Here is a 12,682-nt window from a genome sequence, read left to right as displayed (position 1 = left end):
AAACGACATTATACTATACAAAACGACCGTCGGCTCGGCAGCCCCGAGGGGAATAGCATGGTGGAATCTTATTCTATAGAAGCGGTAGTCAGCGGGGCCCGGCCTAAATCTAACCTCGCACAATATCGCGAGACATTTCGATACCCTTCATACTCTTTCACGAAAACCAGGCGGGTTCTTATTTCCGCGAGGCTCGGGCCGCCTACTGATACCGCTCTTACCGCGAAGTCGAAGTGGTGGCCTTACAAAACGTCGGTACGCCCGTTGTGGTCCTTGAGGTTCCTCTCAGGTTGCCGACTCGCCGAACAGTGACGACAGCGAGGCTCGCTGGACAGCGGTGACATTCCGCGCATCGTCCTGCGCATGTAGATCCTCGCTATCGATTAGCGATTCTTGATCCTTCGATGTTTACTAGATCTCGATGCTCGCGTCGCTCCTCGATACTTCGGCCCTCGGCAACGCTTCTCCGAGGTGACCCCAGTTTCTCTCTTAGGGCAGCTGTCGTTAACGCCCCTCGCGGCCTTTTCCGTTTACGGATCCGAACCTTCTCTGAATCGGCCGGGAACTGATCAGGTTCCGACCTGATTCTGCTTTGGCTCGTTATGACAGCTCCTTTTTCGGGTACTCCACTCCGGGTCTTCGGCGTGTGAGAGCGCGCTTCCCTCTCGGGCGTCATCTCTCTCGGTGCGTCCACCGGCCTCGATATGCTCCAAATCTGCAATTGTATCTACGGTAGCGACTTTGTCTGGAATCTAATTGTTTACTCAAGGATATTTTACTTGACCTTGTTCCGGATCTGTCTACACGCCGTCCGAGCCTCCGTCGTCCTGTCTGCTGAGTCCCTCGCAGGTCCCACGAAGGCTGCTCCACTTTAATCACAATATGGGAGTTTGGCCACTCACCCCGACTCGCATAATTCGTTACAACGCAAAATCTACAATCTCAAAAAGAGAATTAAGAGGGAGAGGTCGTCGCCCCCCGCGGTGGGGTTTCCGACCTCAAATTTCCCTCCTCGATCGGGCTTTCTCGCCCTTGTGACGGACCTTAAAAATGTCACGTCACAGAACATAAAAACGACAAGAAGAGCAGTTCTCCTTCTGTCATTTCCAAACATAGAATTGATTATTTTTTTATAGTTAATATTGTAAATAATAAAATTTATGAAAATAAGATACAGTAATTTAATTAATTATAAATAAAATTAGTGCCAGCAATTGCGGTTAAACTAATTATAAAAATAAACTTTATTTAATTTGATATAAATTAATAAAAATATAAATTATTATAATTATAGTTGTTTTTTTTTAGTGAAATATAAATTACAATTATATATTATTGTTATTTAAAAGTTTATATAAAAAATATATTAATCTTTATAATAAATTAGGATTAGATACCTTATTAAAGAATAAAAAGATAATAGATTGAAGTATTAAATGAGAATCATTAAATTTATATAACTTGGCGGTATTTTTTAATTAGAGAAACTTGTTTATTAAATGATAATCCACGAGTAGATTTATCTAATTTAAATATTTTTATGTATTGTTGTTTAAAATTTATCATTATAGTGAAAATATTTGAAAATTTTAATAAAAATGTAATTCAAATAAAAATGTAGAATAGTTAGGGTTAGATGAGTTACAATTTAATAATGATTTTGATTGGAATAATGTTAAAATATTGGACGGCGAACCCTCTTATCCCAAAAGACTCATTTCTGAAATGGTCTTTATCAAAAGACAAAATGCAAAATGTTGGTTCAGGTTGGTTTTAATCTGCATTTGAGCTTTGAGATCCGTATTACTTTTACCATTTGGTTTATTCTTGAATTAATTAGTTACCAGTTTACATACTGCAACTCAATATGAAGTAGGTAAGTGGCGATAATGCAAATGTGTAGTATTGTTATTGTTGTTAGGTTAGGTTTTTAGTTATATATTTCTATAGTGTTACCTATTGTAATTATAATTTATTTAAAGTATTATTTTATTATTTTCAGTATTTTATTTACATTAACGATTACATTTATTCGTTTATTTGTTCTTAACAAATGCAAAATGACGGGAAGGAAGAAATTCCAGTATGGTGTAATTTCGTTGAAATTAAAGAACACAACAAACCTGTCAAAGCAAAATGTAAAAAATGTGATATAATTATGGCAGGATTGGTCGCTAGAATGAAGATACATTTAAAAAATATGTAACTCTACATTAATTAATGTTGATAAAGATGGCTCTTCTGATAGTAACTGCATTCGTTTTCAGTCTCTGTCTCGCTCAAGTTAGTACATACATATTCTATTTTTTTATTTGGTATCTTTAAAGTATTAAACATTAACTACAATAATTTTTGTATAATTTTTCTTTTGAGACAAAAGAAGATTGTGTTATACTTTTTTATTACACTTTCAATTAAATTTTTTGTAATGTATAAAATTCCTTACAGTTTTAAATATTTTCTTTACAGCAACAATGACAGATACAATCACACATACTTCACCATCAACATCAAAATCTACAGTATCCACGCCAACACAGTTCAAATTAAGATCAACAGATATGGAATCATTTATTGTTAGAACTTCAATTGCAAATAAGAAAAAATTTGACGTACAGATAGCTAAATTTATTTACGCTACTAATTCGGCCTTCAGACATGTAGAACACCCAGAGTTTATAAAATTAATAAATTTGTTGCATTCTGGTTATAAGCCACCTTTAAGACGTCAAATCGCAAATAAACTTCTAGATGAAGTATTTGATTCAGAGTTGGTTAAAATAAAAACCTATTTAAATGAAAAAATGTATGTATGACTCAGGATGGATGGAGCAACATTCACAATGATTCTATAGTATGTATATCAGTGACAGATATCATTGATGAAACTGTGCATTTATGTGATACTATTGACACCGAAGACAATAGCCATACCGCGGAATACTTGCTAAATTTGGCAATAACTTCAATCAAAAGCTGTCAAAAACATGGTTGTAAAGTTAGAAGCTTTGTGACTAATAATGCAGCAAACATGCATAAAATGAGAGAACAATTAGCAAGGTGTGAAGAACTTGGCATGCCTGATATTATTACTTATGGATGCTCGGCACATATTTTAAATCTTCTTGCGCACGACATTGAAATTCCAGGAATAAAAAATCACATTAAAAAAATTATGAAATACTTTCGAAACACGCATTTTGCCGCTGCTAAGTATAAACAAGCAGGTGGGAAAGCTTTAGTGATGTCACAAGATGTGCGATGGAATACTTTGGCCGATTGTCTGGAATCATACATTAATAATTGTCCAATACATTAATAATTGTCCATTGCATATTTTGTCCAAAGTTTGCACTGATAATCGAGTAGCAATAAATTCGGATATTTCATCCAAAGTTAATGATATGAACTTAAAAATCAGTGCAACTAATTATTTGGAAAAATTAAAAGTAATTTTAGTTGCTTTAGACAAAGTTCAACGAGATTGCTGTACAATAGGTGAGGCTACAGAAATATGGATTAAAATAATAAACCATTTTAAACTTCAAGAAAACAATTGCTTGGAGTCTGATCTTAATTGTGTTTTGCAACGTTTCAAAATGGCAATGACACCTGCACATTATTTAGCAAATTTACTAGATCATCGATTTAGAGGACTTCAATTAAGCCAAGAACAAGTAGAAGAAGCTATGGAATATGTTAATTCGTACCACCCTGCAGCTATACCTGACATTATTTTTTACCGAGCAAGAACTTCTCCGTTTAAAAATTATCTTTTTCTGAGGAATCCATTAAAAATATTAAGCCCATAACATGGTGGCTTGCGTTAAAAAATAATGTCAATACTGTAACGTTTGATTTAGTAACACAACTTCATACAGCAGTTGCTTCTTCTGCTGGCATAGAAAGGCTGTTTTCAGCTTTTGGTTTAGTGCACACAAAACTAAGAAACAGATTAGGCGTAGAAAAAGCTGCAAAATTAGTAACAATTTTGAAAGCACTCAACAAAAAGAGAAATTGATCAAACTGAGTATGAGATTGAGGCTGATTGTGAGTAGTCTTTGTAATCTTTTAAAAAGTATTTTCAATAATAGAAAAAAAACTATTTCTTTCTTAATATTTTATTTTTGATTAATAAATTTAAAAGTAGATATTAAAAACTTTATGCAATAATTGCAATTGCAATATGTCACCGTCCACTTTTTGTAATTTTTATTTTTTAGTTGTAGTTTTTATTTTTTAGTTGTTATAGGCGTATTGCCTAAAGGATTGTGTTCGACTTGGTTGAAATATTGAGACCAATTTCTTAGAAAAATATAATTTATTTTTCTTCGTCAGAGAAGTAGAGTAAAGTACAAGTTTTGTTTGATTTGATTAAGTGCGCCAGAGGCGCTTTCTCGGCAAGAGTGTAAGGCCGAGAATCAAAAGAAAAATTGACGGGCGCGGTAAGAAATTACCGGCCGCGTCTTGGTGTGTTGAACGGGTCCTAAAAAGGACGGTTCAATTGAGTTAGCTCGTTGCAGCCCCTTTCCCGGCGTCGGTGGAACTCCGTTCGGGAAGTGGTCTTCCGTCTGACAACTGCTCTCTGAGCAGGCTCTGAGCGGTGAAGTCTGTACTGCGATGGATCGAGTCTCTGATGTGCTGGTGGTGGCAACCGTCTCGGCTCTCGGAATTGCGGATTGCTCCGTGTACCGAGGAGAGAGAGGTCTCCGAATTCGGATGTCGCCTTGTGTGAGCGTGTCCCTTGGTGGTCGAGTCAACCGGACGCAGAACTCTAGTGGAATTAATTTCCACACTAGAGACTGAGGAGGTGACGGCGAAAGTGGAGTATCCGCGGGCCGCTTGGTTGAAATGTGCGGCCGATGCTGGGACTCTGTTTTCTTTTTACGCGCCTTGCGAGGCAGCGTGAGAAAAACTGCGAGACTATGTGTCTCTGGTTAGATTCTGCCGAGGCAGAGTACGACTCAGTTCAAGGGCCCTGGAGAGAGCTCGCCTTGAAGCGAGTGAGTGAGGAAAGATCTGCGGAGCAGCTCTTTTATATCTCGTCGATCGAAGCTTGATCGCGAGAAGGCTCTTCACCGCCTGCGCAACCTGGCGGTGGGTCCGCAAGCTTGTAACTGGTAGAAGGCCTGCGGCGCGTAGCGGCGCCGCGGTGTATTATACCGCGTCAGTGCAGCGGTGTGGCGGTGAGCCGCCACAGTTGTAATTGGCATTATATTTTATTTATTATTTATAATGAGCGCTAAAATTCAATGTTTATTTTTTTTTAATTTTTAGTTTTTAAATGAAAGAAGAATTAAAGTTTTTTTAATTTACAATTTATGTTGAGAGTTAAGCATTATTGTTAATAAGAATAATAACCAAAGAAAGAGACTATGACTACTGTAACTAGACTACTGATCTGTTATGAGACTATGAGTTATGTGTTATGTATTATTAATTTAAAATGCCAGTCAATATTTATTAAATAGTTTTTATGTGTATTTTTTGTTATTTTATTTTTATTTGTGTATTAAAATTGAAAATTGAAAAATTAATAACCGAAAATATTTTTTTTTATTTAAAATATATAATATAACTCATTAATTCTATTTTATTTATATTTTTATATCTATATGTTATATCAATATAAATAAAAACAAGAACTTTTTCTGCAACATATACTCCAAGTTTTTAGTTTTTTTTTATAGTGCCTTTTCCAAATTATCAAATATTAATAGTAATGTTTTAAACAATTTTAAACAGTAGTTTAAAACTGTTTAAAACAAAAGTGTTTAAAACAATGCCCACTGTTTTAAACAAGTTTTAATCATACAGTTTTAAACATATTGTTTAAAACATGCCAACCCTGCTGTAAACACTTTTAATGAATATATTATAACCTTTGCACGGAGACTTAGCATTATGGCTCTTTATGCTCCTTATTGATTCTATTTGATTTAAAAATCACCAGAGCCTTATATTCTAATTAATTTATATTTACGAATCTGTTAATTGCTTCAGACCCAGTTGTTTCACATTTAAGGCGAATAATTGAACACAAAAAAAAAAGAACTATGTGACGATGCTAAGAATCTTTTAGAACTTGACGAATTAGATTGTTATGAGTAAAATAATAAAGACACTTGGCGGACACTCAGAAATGAAATTGACCATATATACAATATTAGCCTTACTTAGTTATTCGGTTTCTTTTTCTTTTTTAAACATTGAAATTGTATTGTATTTTGTATATTGCTATTGTAAATTGTTGTGATTTTATTTTATTTTATTGCAGTGCAAAATGTTTGACTTATTATTAAATGTCAACTGCATGATTATTTAATTTGACAATAATAACTGAGTTATTATTAAATTATTTGATATTTTAGGAAGATTAGAATTGTTCACAGATTGTTATTTTTCAACAAAAAAAATTAATTACACTGTAATAAATTCTTTTTTTTTCTTTATTTAAGTGAATGAATTTTGCTATATGTCGATAAAGCATTTATTAACTGTATAAATTATTTTAATTATAATTAAATCGATTTTGCAGTTTACATACTTGAAGTATATTATTCTTAGTTAATATATGCCAAATTTCAAGTTTTTTAATTGAAAAATATTAAAACTATACGTCAATGACCGCAAAAAGAGGTATTCGCCCCACTGTGCGCCGTAACGAAGCTGATGCTGAATTAATATGATAGCCGGTGAAAAGCGTCAGAAGGAGCAGCGTCACTATTATTATTCTTAATACAAAGGGAAAAAATTTATCATAAACTGATCATGGCTTAATAAACAAATAAGAATCAGCGATGCTTTAAATTACTTTATTGGTTCGATTATGTTGCTGGCATGGAATATTATGGTTAAAACATTATATATACCTACAGTGATCGGCAAAAATAAAAAGCCACTTCTTCAGTTATCTTATTACGCTTAATAAAAAGTAAAAATATTAAAAGATTATCGTTTTTATCAATAAACCAAGAAACATATCTTATTTTGTTAAAATTTTCTTTTAAAAATCATATAAATTATTTCTCATTTTTCAGCTTTACTTATATTTCTTAAATATTGCTGTTTATTAAATTGACAAAATAAAAAAGTCATTGAGATTTGTTTGCTATAATGTGTACAATGTATTGTGGTTGTCATGTCAACAGTTTTGTTTAACTTGAAGTTTGTCATGTTCACGTTACTGCGTTTAGTTCGCGTGATTGCATTCATTTTTTTGACATCAGCTTAATTTGATTATTGTCCGAAGTCCGCAGTTAAAAATGGGAGGAAAACCAATTCCCACACAAGTCCAAAATCTAATTGTGCGGGATATTCAAAAAGGTCTTCTCAACGAAATATAGCTAAAAACTACGAAGTAAATAGGAGAGCGGTAGAACAGATTAGAAGGAAATTCCACTCAACTGGATCAGTGGCAGATAAAATCGGAAAAGGCCGAAAATAAGCAACATCCAAGCGGGAAGATATAAAAATAGTCCGAGAAGTTAAAAAAAATCCAAAGATCACTGACAGAGAAATTCAGGAAAACATTCATCTGAATGTTTCTGACCGCACTGTACGTCGTAGATTATGTGAAGCAAATTTACACAGCCGGTTCGCACGTAAACGACCTTTCATCAGTGCTATCAATAAAGAAAAATTAATAATATACTTCAAGTTTGCAATTTGCTCGGAAATACGCGAATATGTCATTGGATTTCTGGAAAGATTCTATGGACAGATGAAAGCAAATTCGAGTTATTTGGACAAAAGAAGCGGATTAGAGTCTGGAGAAAACACGGAGAGGAGCTTCAAGATCGGTATATTCAAAAAACTGTAAAGCATGATGGAGGAAATATTATGATCTGGGGATGTTTCTCATGGGCAGGAGTAGGAAATCTTGTCAAGATTGATGGAATTATGACGGCAGATGTCTACATTGACATAATTAATGAAAATTTGGAGGAGTCTTTGCTGAAGCTCAGGCTAGAAGATAATTTTATTTTTCAGCAAGATAACGATCCGAAACACACAGCAAAGAAAAGTCAAGCTTTTTTTCATTCCTGCCGAATCAAACAGCTCGAATGGCCTACACAGTCTCCAGATTTGAACCCGATCGAAAATCTATGGGCGATTTTGGATAATAGAGTTGACAAATGCGGAGTAACTAATAAGAACTCCTATTTTGAAGCGCTACAACTAGCATGGGAGAGTCTGGACTTACAACATTTGCAAAATTTAGTTGAAAGTATGCCAAGACTTCAAAAAGTTATTGAAGCTAAAGGAAATTATATTAACTATTAATTAGAATAATATTAAAAATATAATATTGGCTCAAATTATTCAAATAAATTATTAACAACAAGCTACAGAGCCCAAGCTGGATTTTCGTGCTTAATTTATTAATATATTATAACAAATGTTTAGGTCAATCTAGACGTTTCGACCATCTGGTTGTGGTCATCTTCAGTAGTTAGTTATTATAAAATCCGGAACATATTAATAAACAATCGTTACTTATAAAACTAATTCGGATATTACAATCTTCTTATATTCGTTACATTTAAAAATTGTTTAGAAGGACAACACATCTTGAAAGTCATGTCTCTTCTAATAACACCAATCTTAAGATCATCAGGAAGGAAATCATGTTTTACATTAAACATACACGATGTCCTTTTTAAGATTTGAATTGTGGTTGATTGCAATTATTCTAAAACCAGCATGAACCAATGTCTACTTTTATCTTTATATTACTTGTTATTTATTAAAATTACTAAAAATATTCTTACCTCAATGCATAGCAGTACCGTCATGTTGTGTTTTCGTGTAAACTTTCTTATTTTAAAAAAACTAAGAACCAAAACTATTCGGTGTAACGAGTCAGTTTGCTAAAAATGATATTGGAGGTCCGTGTCGTTTGAGTGGACACGGCAAACCAGCTGAATATAATAGAGGATACAGTTGTATGGGGTCTCGTATGTGAAGGAGATTCGTGGTGGGAGAGTGAGTGATCTTTAAGCAGTAAACAAATTGAGAACTGAAAATACAAGTTTGGCAGTAACTCAGCATCGTTCTGCTTATAAGACACGTTTTTTGCCGTTTTATGTGCAACATCTCGGAAATAAGTCTTTTTGTTATAAGACATTTCCTTGTCTAATATTTCTACATTCTCCCAATCCATTGGGCATGCGATTAGAAAAAAACCATGAAATGGATTGGGAGAATGTAGAAATATTAGACAAGGAAATGTCTCATAGCAAAAGGCTTATTTCCGAGATGTTGCACATAAAACGGCAAAAAACGAGTCTTAATAAGCAGAACGATACTGAGTTACTGCCAAACTTGTATTTGCCAGTTCTCAATTTGTTTACTGCTTAAAGATCACTCACTCTCCCACCACGAATCTCCTTCACATACGAGTTCTCTAATATATCCTCTATTATATTCAACTAGTTTGCCATGTCCACTCAAACGACACGGACCTCCAATATCATTTTTAGCAAACTGACTCGTTACACCGAATAGTTTTGGTTCTTAGTTTTTTTAAAATAAGAAAGTTTACACGAAAACACAACATGACGGTACTGCTATGCATTGAGGTAAGAATATTTTTAGTAATTTTAATAAATAACAAGTAATATAAAGATAAAAGTAGACATTGGTTCATGCTGGTTTTAGAATAATTGCAATCAACCACAATTCAAATCTTAAAAAGGACATCGTGTATGTTTAATGTAAAACATGATTTCCTTCCTGATGATCTTAAGATTGGTGTTATTAGAAGAGACATGACTTTCAAGATGTGTTGTCCTTCTAAACAATTTTAAATGTAACGAATATAAGAAGATTGTAATATCCGAATTAGTTTTATAAGTAACGATTGTTTATTAATATGTTCCGGATTTTATAATAACTAACTACTGAAGATGACCACAACCAGATGGTCGAAACGTCTAGATTGACCTAAACATTTGTTATAATATATTAATAAATTAAGCACGAAAATCCAGCTTGGGCTCTGTAGCTTGTTGTTAATAATTTATTAGAATAATATTGTTGTTTCTTTAAAATAAAATTCTATATTACCTTAAGTGGCTTTTTTATTTTGTCTCTTAAATATATGATCTTTTAAAAATAAATAAAGTATTAAATTAAAAAATTGATTTTTTAAAATTAAAAACATTTAATTATTAAATGAGTTTTCAATTTTAGTTAAAAATTTAGTTAAAATTTAGTTAAAAAGAAATTTATAACATCTTCTTTTTTTTTATAAAGCAAATCAAGTCTTATAGATGAGGTGGCTTTTTATTTTTGCCGGTCATGTATGCAATAAGCAGATTAAACTACTATATTAAAAAAATAGTTATCATATTTTATATAATAATTTATAATATATAATAATATTCTACATTGTCACATAGCCATTTAGAAAGAAAATAAAGAAAAAATTTCGATAAATTTTAAACTACAAATAAAAACCTATTTAAGGGGATGCTGGAGTTACCGGCCGGACATTATATTTTTTCGAACAAGAATATCTTTTTATTGGTTGCATAGAATTGTAAATCCTTTTGCAGGAGTAAAGTGTATACAAAAACGGAATTCGGGCTGCTCGACTTTATTTGGAAAAAAAAGAATTAATAACAAAATTTGTTTCTATTCATTAATTTCTATTCTGCTCTTAGGATAACATATTGTATAGAGCTATCTATTTTCGTTTTTTATAAAAGTTTAACAGTTTTAAGACGCTGAATAAGAGCAGCCCGAATTGCGGACTGCAGAATAGAATGTTATGGAACCATTAAAATTGGGCTGAAAAGTCTAATGTAAAAAATATTCTTGTCCGACTATTTTTACATACGTGTGCGTCCAATATCGGTATAACAGATGAAAAAATAACAGAAGATTAGTTCCAGGATAATATCAGAGAGGCGCTATACAATAATATGCGAATATATACACGCACCACACATACGCATACATAATACATTCATACTTAGATTATGACTTATGCCGATAATATCACTCTCATTTTTAGTTCCATCGAAATGATGGCGCTTTCGCGTCGGAGTTCGTCACACACACACAGGCACTCCAGCATCCTTTTAATTTCTAAAATTTATTATTAAAATAATTGAAATAAATTCATAAATTTATCATAAAACATCATGGAAAAATTTTTGTTTTCTATTTTTCTTTATAATTATGTATATTTTTTTATATATGTATATTTTATTACAAATGCATCAAACGTGATTTTCAATAAATTTAATAAGTTATTTACAATATTCACAAGTATTTTAAATTGATAAATTAAAGTCAATATATCTCTACAACGTTTACTTTCATAAAGCGACTATGGTTTTGCGCATATGGAACGATAACGAAGAATAATTGAAACGACAGCATATCGAAAACGCACGCTTACACGCGCGCAACGCGACGGGATATCCTACGTATATCTCAACGGTTATATCTCCTAACAATTTTTCGATATGGGTAGGCGATACATTTTTATTTGTTGCTCGCGATAGGAATGTCCGTTGCAGACAATCAACTCGATAACGCATAACCATCCTCAGGAAAATAGTCCGCCGGATTTTTACGACGACGATATCGGGCACGCGCGCATGCGTTTATAGACACACACACGTGCCAGTCGGTAGAAATTTATGAGAACGTTTATGAAGTCGTAGTCTGGCAAAAAAGATCAGGAAAAAGATATTCATGGCGACAATGCAACGCCACGTTCTAATCCTCCAAAATGAAGGAAAACGCGCGACACGCCTCCCTATGCATGCGGCTTTATTTTGCACTATCGTTTCCTAGGCGATTCGTTCTGCGAATTTCTATTCTTATCTATTCTAGGTATATTTCTATTTTTATATTTCTATTTTTATACTTCTATTTTTCTTTTCAGAAATAAAAGTAAAAATAAATATATAACATGAATATAAGTAAATATGTAAATTTATGGAAATATTGCTAGAATAATTCTGTAAAACATAATTAATACAAATTTTACATCAGTATCAAAAATTGATTTATTTAATTTAAAATTTGTCCAACAATGCGTAATACAATTGACAATTTAAATCAATATTTGCTTTTATTAACATTTTATAATTATTTATTAGTCTATACATATATGTATACATTGTTGCGCCCGCGAACGATCTTTCCGACACGTCACAATCGACACTCGCAAAAGAAAATTGAATCCAGAACTTTTTTAAACACAACAGAAACTTTATTCACAGAAAATTCACACAACACTGAATAGAACTTCACAAAACAATACTGAAAGATATTGAACACCGTTGAGCTAGCAGAAACGCGTCCGCACTCTTCTGCAGCTCCCGAAAATCTTAATCTGTCACTTTGTTTACAATAACCAAGCAACCATTCTTTTTATTTACAATATCCTAGTAACCATTCTCTTTTATTAATTATAAATCAATATTTATAATTTCCTAGCAACTATCCTCTTTTATTAATTCCGCAAATCAATATATCGATCGGTCCCATCAGCTGTTAATCGCAATACCGGGCGACAAAAATCAAAACAGCGAGGACGCAACAATATATTTACTATTCTTGACAAATTTAAATATAATTCTCAAACTAACTAAATATTTATATTAATTCTACTTTCATATAGAAAGAATAAAATAAGAATATTATTGTCCGAATGCAT

General features: G+C 32.8%; 1 long non-coding RNA gene across 1 annotated transcript; it reads right to left on the bottom strand.

The window, feature by feature from the left end:
* Positions 1–8,492: 8,492 nt before the first annotated feature.
* On the bottom strand, positions 8,493–8,908 carry LOC136997801 (uncharacterized). Its single transcript, XR_010888444.1, has 2 exons — positions 8,775–8,908; positions 8,493–8,695 (listed from the first exon to the last, which is right to left on the bottom strand). It is a non-coding gene; the product is annotated as an uncharacterized lncRNA (long non-coding RNA).
* Between the last annotated feature and the right edge of the window lie 3,774 nt (positions 8,909–12,682).

This window comes from Linepithema humile, chromosome 2, assembly GCF_040581485.1.
Source record: "Linepithema humile isolate Giens D197 chromosome 2, Lhum_UNIL_v1.0, whole genome shotgun sequence".
Classification (NCBI taxonomy): domain Eukaryota; kingdom Metazoa; phylum Arthropoda; class Insecta; order Hymenoptera; family Formicidae; genus Linepithema; species Linepithema humile.
This window is presented reverse-complemented; position numbering and strand designations above follow the sequence as displayed.